The following is an 8,150-nucleotide window of genomic DNA, read 5'->3' as shown; positions in this document are numbered from 1 at the left end:
AGAGGAGAGATGTGAGAAGCAATTTACATCATGGCAGTTTAAGATTCAAAAATATTTTACACCTTAAGGTATATGCAGAATATTCATTCCAACATTGTAGGAGCAAGTGAATCAAAAGAGCCTAAGTTCCCACCAGTAGGAAGCTGGTTAAGTAAATTATGATACATACCTCCATGCACTTCTATAGAGATATTAAAATGAAGAAGACTGGCCTCTACATCCTAATATGAAATTGTCTCTAAGACACCTTTTTTTTTTTCTGGGGTAGGAGGATTTATTCTTTTGGCAGATCCTGTCAGTCATTATAGATATTGCTGCACTGTTAATCAAAAATATATGCTTCTCTGAAGAAAAGGAAATGAAAGGAATCCAAATCGGAAAAGAAGAAGTAAAGCTGTCACTGCTTGCAGATGACATGATACTATACATAGAGAATCCTAAAGATGCTACCAGAAAACTTCTAGAGCTAATCAATGAATTTGGTAAAGTTGCAGGATACAAAATTAATGCACAAAAATCTCTGGCATTCCTATACACTAATGATGAAAAATCTGAAAGTGAAATCAAGAAAACACTCCCATCTACCATTGCAACAAAAAGAATAAAATATCTAGGAATAAACCTACCTAAGGAGACAAAAGACTTGTATGCAGAAAAATATAAGACACTGATGAAAGAAATTAAAGATGATACAAATAGATGGAGAGATACACTATGTTCTTGGATTGGAAGAATCAACATTGTGAAAATGAACCTACTACCCAAAGCAATCTACAGATTCAATGCAATCCCTATCAAACTAGCACTGGCATTTTTCACAGAACTAGAACAAAAAATTTCACAATTTGTATGGAAACACAAAAGACCCCGAATAGCCAAAGCAATCTTGAGAATGAAAAACGGAGGTGGAGGAATCAGGCTCCTGGACTTCAGACTATACTACAAAGCCACAGTAATCAAGACAGTATGGTACTGGCACAAAAACAGAAAGATAGATCAATGGAACAGGATAGAAAGCCCAGAGATAAACCTATACACATATGGTCACCTTATCTTTGATAAAGGAGGCAGGAATGTACAGTAGAGAAAGGACAGCCTCTTCAATAAGTGGTGCTGGGAAAACTGGACAGGTACATGTAAAAGTATGAGATTAGCTCACTCCCTAACACCATACACAAAAATAAGCTCAAAATGGATTAAAGACCTAAATGCAAGGCCAGAAACCATCAAACTCTTAGAGGAAAACATAGGCAGAACACTCTATGACATAAATCACAGCAAGACCCTTTTAGACCCACCTCCTAGGGAAATGGAAATAAAAACAAAAATAAACAAATGGGACCTAATGAAACTTTAAAGCTTTGAACAGCAAAGGAAACCATAAACAAGACCAAAAGACAACCCTCAGAATGGGAGAAAATATTTGCAAATTAAGCAACTGACAAAAGATTAATCTCCAAAATTTATAAGCAGCTCATGCAGCTCAATAACAAAAAAACAAACAACCCAATCCAAAAATGGGCAGAAGACCTAAATAGACATTTCTCCAAAGAAGATATACAGATTGCCAACAAACACATGAAAGAATGCTCAACATCATTAATCATTAAAGAAATGCAAATCAAAACTACAATGAGATATCATCTCACACCAGTCAGAATGGCCATCATCAAAAAATCTAGAAACAATAAATGCTGGGGAGGGTGTGGAGAAAAGGAAACACTCTTGCACTGCTGGTGGGAATGTGAATTGGTTCAGCCACTATGGAGAACAGTATGGAGGTTCCTTAAAAAACTACAAATAGAACTACCATATGACCCAGCAATCCCACTACTGGGCATATACCCTGAGAAAACCAAAACTCAAAAAGAGTCATGTACCAAAATGTTCATTGCAGCTCTATTTACAATAGCCCGGAGATGGAAACAACCTAAGTGCCCATCATCGGACGAATGGGTAAAGAAGATGTGGCACATATATACAATGGAATATTACTCAGCCATAAAAAGAAACGAAATTGAGCTATTTGTAATGAGGTGGATAGACCTAGAGTCTGTCATACAGAGTGAAGTAAGTCAGAAAGAGAAAGACAAATACCGTATGCTAACACATATATATGGAATTTAAGGGAAAAAAATGTCATGAGGAACCTAGGGGTAAGACAGGAATAAAGACACAGACCTACTAGAGAACGGACTTGAGGATATGGGGAGGGGGAAGGGTGAGCTGTGACAAAGCGAGAGAGAGGCATGGACATATATACACTACCAAACGTAAGGTAGATAGCTAGTGGGAAGCAGCCACATAGCACAGGGAGATCAGCTCAGTGCTTTGTGACTGCCTGGAGGGGTGGGATAGGGAGGGTGGAGGGAGGGAGATGCAAGAGGGAAGAGATATGGGAACATATGTATATGTATAACTGATTCACTTTGTTATAAAGCAGAAACTAACACAACATTTTAAAGCAATTATACCCCAATAAAGATGTTAATATATATATATGCTTCTCTGTAAAGCATTAAAAAAAAAATCCAAGGATGAGATAACTGAGGTCTCAGCTCAAGTATCTCCAAATACATTGTTGTCCATTCCCTGACCTTTCCGTATGTTATTTCTTGGTTGTTTTCCAGATCAATGCCATTTCTCTGTGAGCTTCTGTGGTGCAAGTTTTTTTGTAGGGTCGGATTTCTTCAGAGCCAAACCCTGGGATCCACATGTTCCACTGGCGTTCTAGATGCAGCTGGACATCTTTCACCTCCAGGGTGCTGGACTTGCGATGCCGAGCAAGCTGGTAGGCTGCTGTCACCACGCTCTCGATAAAATCATCAGCAATCTGCAGTAGCATCTCCTCCACATCTTCATCCAATTGCTCATCAGGATCCACTTCTCTTACTAAGTCTTGTAACTTCTTCTTGGTCAATACCTGATTGTTTTCAGGGCTGAGACACTCTACCGTCCCAGTAGCGCCTGGGATCTTTACCACTGTAGGGCTATTGGCCATGGAGCCTTGTGGAGGGGTGCTAGCTGGTTCCGGTTTTAATGATGAGAAACTGGACAGGTTGACTGGGGCTGAGGGGCCAAACTGGTTCATAATCTAATGCCCTTTGGACTTCAGCTCATAGAGCTTATCGAGATCTTGTTTCGTTTTGGAGCTATGAGGACCAAGCCCAAAGGCAGCAGCGTCTATCTCCCCATGGTATGCAGAGACTGCCCCAGTGAAGCGCTCATCTCAGCGGGCAGTCCGACTGCTCGGCCCTCCCCAAGTAAGACATCTTTTTTTTTTTTTTCTTTTGCAGTACGCGGGCCTCTCACTGTTGTGACCTCTCTTGTTGCGGAGCACAGGCTCCGGACGCGCAGGCTCAGCAGCCATGGCTCACGGGCCCAGCCGCTCCGCGGCATGTGGGATCTTCCCGGACCGGGGCACGAACCCGTGTCCCCTGCATCAGTAGGAAGACTCTCAACTACTGCGCCACCAGGGAAACCCAAGACATCTTTTTAAGTGAAGAAAAGCAAGGAGCAGGAGAGTGTGAATAGGAAGCAACTATTCATGTTAAAAGAAGGAAGTCAGAGCTCTGTGAAGGTGCCCATGCATAAATACATCAACACACACACACACACACACACACACACACACACACACTTCGATATGCAGAGAATATCATCTCTGGAAGGATCCACAAGAAATTGCCATCAGAGATAGCCTCAGGGAAGGGGAACTGGAGTGCTGGTGGGCAGGGTTGGAAGGGAGAATAACTTTTCAATATATTTCCTGTTGTGCCATTTGAATTTGTGTTACCACGTCTTCACATTGCCTATTAAAAATAAAGAGTATTCCAAGGTCTGACTTTGGTTTAGAGTTCAAAAATGAAAACATTAAGATTTTATATTCCTTTTTTCCCTTTAGGCAAAAGCAGGGCCCTTCAATCTTTGTTACCTTTTGAACAAATAGGCTATAGTATTTTTAGACTTTCTCCCTGGAGTCCAAAGCTCACAGTGTTAAAGTAACCAGGGAAATAGAGAAGAGATGGAGTCCAGGTTCTGTGTCCTAAACGTTTTTCAGTCATGGAGAAACAAGCTTTTCTCCTAATACTGCTATTTATACCAGTAGGAGCATGCACTGAGGTAATTCCTTCTTTTCCGCTAGATTAAAGAAAGAGGGCCTGTTTTCTTTCTTTCTCTCTCTTTTGCAGAAGGATCTGTTGTTCTTTTGCTCAAAGTGAACATGCCGCAAGCGGGGGCTACTCTTCGTTGAGGTGCGCGCGCCTCTCACTACTGTGGCTTCTCTCGTGACAGAGCACAGCATCCAGGGGCGTGGGCTTCAGTAGTTGTGGCACATGGGCTCAGTAGTTGTGGCTCGTGGGCTCTAGAGAGCAGGCTCAGCAGTTGCGGTGCATGGGCCCAGTTGCTCGGCGGCATGTGGGATCTTCCTGGACCAGGGATCGAACCCGTGTCCCTTGCACTGGCACATGGACTCCCAACCACTGTGCCACCAGGGAAGTCTCTGGATAGTGGTATTTTTTTCTCCCCATCCTTCCACCTCCTCTGAGGTTCTTAATGGTGCCAGCCTGGGACTGTGGCTCTGAAACATCTAGCCTGAGTTCACTCCCAGATATGCGGAACTAGATTAGAAGAGTGAAATGAAGGACTAAGCCTAAGACTTTGTGGCTTGTGAATCCACTTGCTTAAGCTCCAGGCTCTCATCCCAAAGCCGTTCCTTAGGCACAGAACTTAACTAACTGGTGTCAGCTCCAAACAGACTCTAGCAGGTAACAAAATGGTCTAAGTAGAAATGGATTTGCGTGGCTCCTCTCTACTTCCTCTCCTCCTTTTTCTATCATCTCCTAATACTGTAGCGCTCCAAATGACGACAATAGATGAAGTTCCACCGTGGCCTAGTTAGTGCTTTAAAGAGGGCTTAGAGAGGGTAAATACAGTTCAAGTTGAACACTTTCCCAAAAGATATGTAGTTTTGGGGAAGTTCATTTCCAACAGTTGTGTCAGAGATGATTTCCACTTAATATATGGGGAAGGAAACCAAGATTCAAGACTAGAAGGTATATCTGTCAAGCTTAATAAGAAGGTGACAGCAGGACAGCCCCTTACACACTCTATCTTTGTCAGCACCACACCTCAGGCATCATTGTACACAATGAATATTAGGATTTCAGATCAAGAGAGTGGTAAGATTTCCTTGTCTCCAGATCACTAGTTCTCAAATCAGCCTTCATGTCCATTTCATATGCCTGATCCCTTCCCCTAGAAACTCTGCTTGGGTGGTATTGAGGGTAGCCCGGGAATCGTATCTCTATAGGATTCTGCAATGCAGCTGTGGCTAACTGCGGATACTCAGGGACTGGGACCAGCTTGGTGCCACCTCCCTGACTACAAGGACAGAAAAACCTGGTAATTTATCAGCCTCTGTACTGATGAGCACTTTTCTGAGTGCAATACATTCTCATCACAGCCCTACAGGGTTAACAAGACAGGATATTCATCCCGATTTTTCAGATGTGGAAACTGAAAATCCAAGCGATTTGCCAAAGGTAAGATGCACGTTAAGTTAAAGGCAGATCTGGAATTCCAAACAAACCCTCTGAGGCCACTACAGTCTTCACTAGAGCATTGCAGCTCCAGGCCGCAGGTCCCCAGTGCACAGCCTGGGAGCTGGCAACTGTTTTACTTCCTAGAACCAAAGGAAAAAGCACGAAACCCAGGCTATAGCTAAAAGGTACAGCCACTTAATTGCATAGATAAGGAAACTGAAGCACAGTGATTTGCCCAAGGTTACATAGCCAGTCAGTGGCAAGAAAAATAAGCAACAGTGGGATTACAGTTAACACAGACCAAAAACAGAGCAAGATGTACGGGAACTGTATATCTTCTGCTTGGGGTTTCAACGATGTCAAGTGATTACTGCATAGAGAGCTGCTGTGTATTTGGAAGACTGCCCAATGCATTGAGAAATGGACCATGGCAAGGGGTAGCCATACACATCACTGAGGTCACCTTGCATGGTCTTTATGAGTGTGCCAGCCAGTCTGTGCCCCTGCGTGTGTATGTGTGTGTGGTGTTGGTTAGTTGCCAAGGGCATGCTCAAGCAAGCAGTAGCCTATATACATTTGGCAAAGGTAAAGAACAAAAAAATCTCCCCGGAAAGTGTTAGCCTAATTATATAGCCAGTCTGTTTCTTACCTGGAGGTAAATGCAGTCTCCACAATCCCTGGCAATTGTGATAATCATTCATGATACAGGAGTGTGGGGGGGAGAGGTCCCCCCCGCCCATTCTATCTCATTTCTCTAACCCTCTAGCATAGCTAGAGATTAACCCAACTCCTATAAAACAGAAACAAACTTCAAATCCACGTCAGAGCCCACGGGAGAGAATGATTTACAAACTGCCAGCAGAACATTGGTGTAAACAAGAAAATGCACGTAAATTCCCAGCAAGTCAATTAACATTCAGTTATTCTGAATAGGACCTGACCTTGATGCTTGAGGATCTGAACAGAAGGCAACCTGCAGCTTAAAGGAAAATGGCACCTCTTCCACTCAAACTGGCAGGTCTCTAGGGTTCAAAGGCTCAAGAAGAACTCTTCCTCAAAAGGACACACAAAAGTACAAAAACCGCCTCAGCACAACTCTTGTATTTCAGAACTGATGTCTTTTTGCCTTTGAGCCCACAAACACTTTGATGGGCTTTGATCTAAATATCTGAAGGATCTAAGTGTAATGCTGCATTCCAGACGCATCTCTCCTTTCAAGACCTCTGAGGGTTAAAAAGTCTCAAAATGAAGAATTGCACGTTTCTTTGTATATTTCTTCAATTGCCAATTCAAAGAAGAGGGTTTACTTGTAAGTGCTCTGCTTATTAGCATTATCTGTGCTTTCTGGGGATGCTTGTCCTTGAACTTTGGGAAATAATCAACCGGAGTCTTTCACAGTGCTTTGCAACTCCAGGCACCCAGAAAAGGTGTGTGACCCATTTGAGTCCATGGGAACAGAGCTGTTCAAACTCTAATGCACACCTGAGTCTCCTGGGACCTTGTAAAGGGAGTTTCTGATTCAGTAGGTCTGGAAGGAAACCTAAGATTCTGCCTGTCTTATGAGCTTCCAGGTGGCACTGATGCTGTGGTCCAAGGACCGCACTGTGTGGCGCTGCCCCAGAGCACATGTCTGAGGAGTTCCTTCCACAGAACATGCAGTTCTTTGAAAAGGGGTCCTTCTCTCATTACAAGACTCAGCCATTTGTATCAAGAGTTGTTACTAAATAGTATTACAGATCGGGGGCCTCAGACTTGTTCGAATCAGGTACCCTAGACATACAGGTTAGAGGAATTCCCCCAACGTCAATTCTTTGGTGCCCATGGCCCCCTTTTGGAGACAGGTGTTCTGAGGTTTTTTGTGTGTGTTTGCAGACTTCATAGTTGTCCACACTAGGTAAATTTGATGGAGATAAACCAAATTCCTGTGGCATTAATGGCCCATACTTCTGTTAGACTACCACTTGATAAAGAAAACACATATAAAAACAGCAGATGTGTACTATTCCTCCTCTCAGCGGTTGCAGAATCAACTGGCTGGATCCTGGGTGTACGTAAAGTAGATTCTTCATTAGACACAGACAAGGCAGCTGGCTGCTGGGGAGAAATCTGATTGTTTGGTACCAAAACAATGTTCTGCATAGAGTCCTTCTCTAGTGTGCTCAACAGACACTGTCCAGGCAGCACTTTGTCTCATTTCCGGGCTCTCTTTCTCCAACAGACACACACACACACACACACACACACACACACACACACACACACAATTTCCTAGGCAATTACCCTGGAATCATTTAGAAGACTCTGTGGTCCCATCTGTCTATATCGTCTACTTCCCATGCCTTCCCAGGATTCCAGGCCAATAATGACAATAAATAAAAATAACAACAATAATAATAGCCACTGTTTTAATCCTCATTACAAACATTTGACATAGGTACTACTATTATTCTCATTTTATGGAGGAGGCCTCCTGGGCACAGAGAGGATACGTTTAAGCAGTTTGCCTAAGGTCACGCATCTAATACCAGGGGTACAAACACAAATACCCTGGCACCAGCGTCCATGATCTTAACTACTACATGATACTTGTCCATAGCCTTTAAATCA

At 43.1% G+C, this 8,150-nt stretch overlaps 1 pseudogene; it reads right to left on the bottom strand.

The window, feature by feature from the left end:
• Positions 1 to 2,608: 2,608 nt before the first annotated feature.
• Positions 2,609 to 3,106, bottom strand: LOC115860299 (transcription initiation factor TFIID subunit 12 pseudogene; annotated as a pseudogene).
• Between the last annotated feature and the right edge of the window lie 5,044 nt (positions 3,107 to 8,150).

The sequence above is a fragment of the Globicephala melas genome, chromosome 3 (assembly GCF_963455315.2).
Source record: "Globicephala melas chromosome 3, mGloMel1.2, whole genome shotgun sequence".
NCBI lineage: Eukaryota > Metazoa > Chordata > Mammalia > Artiodactyla > Delphinidae > Globicephala > Globicephala melas.
Note: the sequence above shows the minus strand (reverse complement) of the source record. Positions and strands in the feature narration are given on the sequence as shown.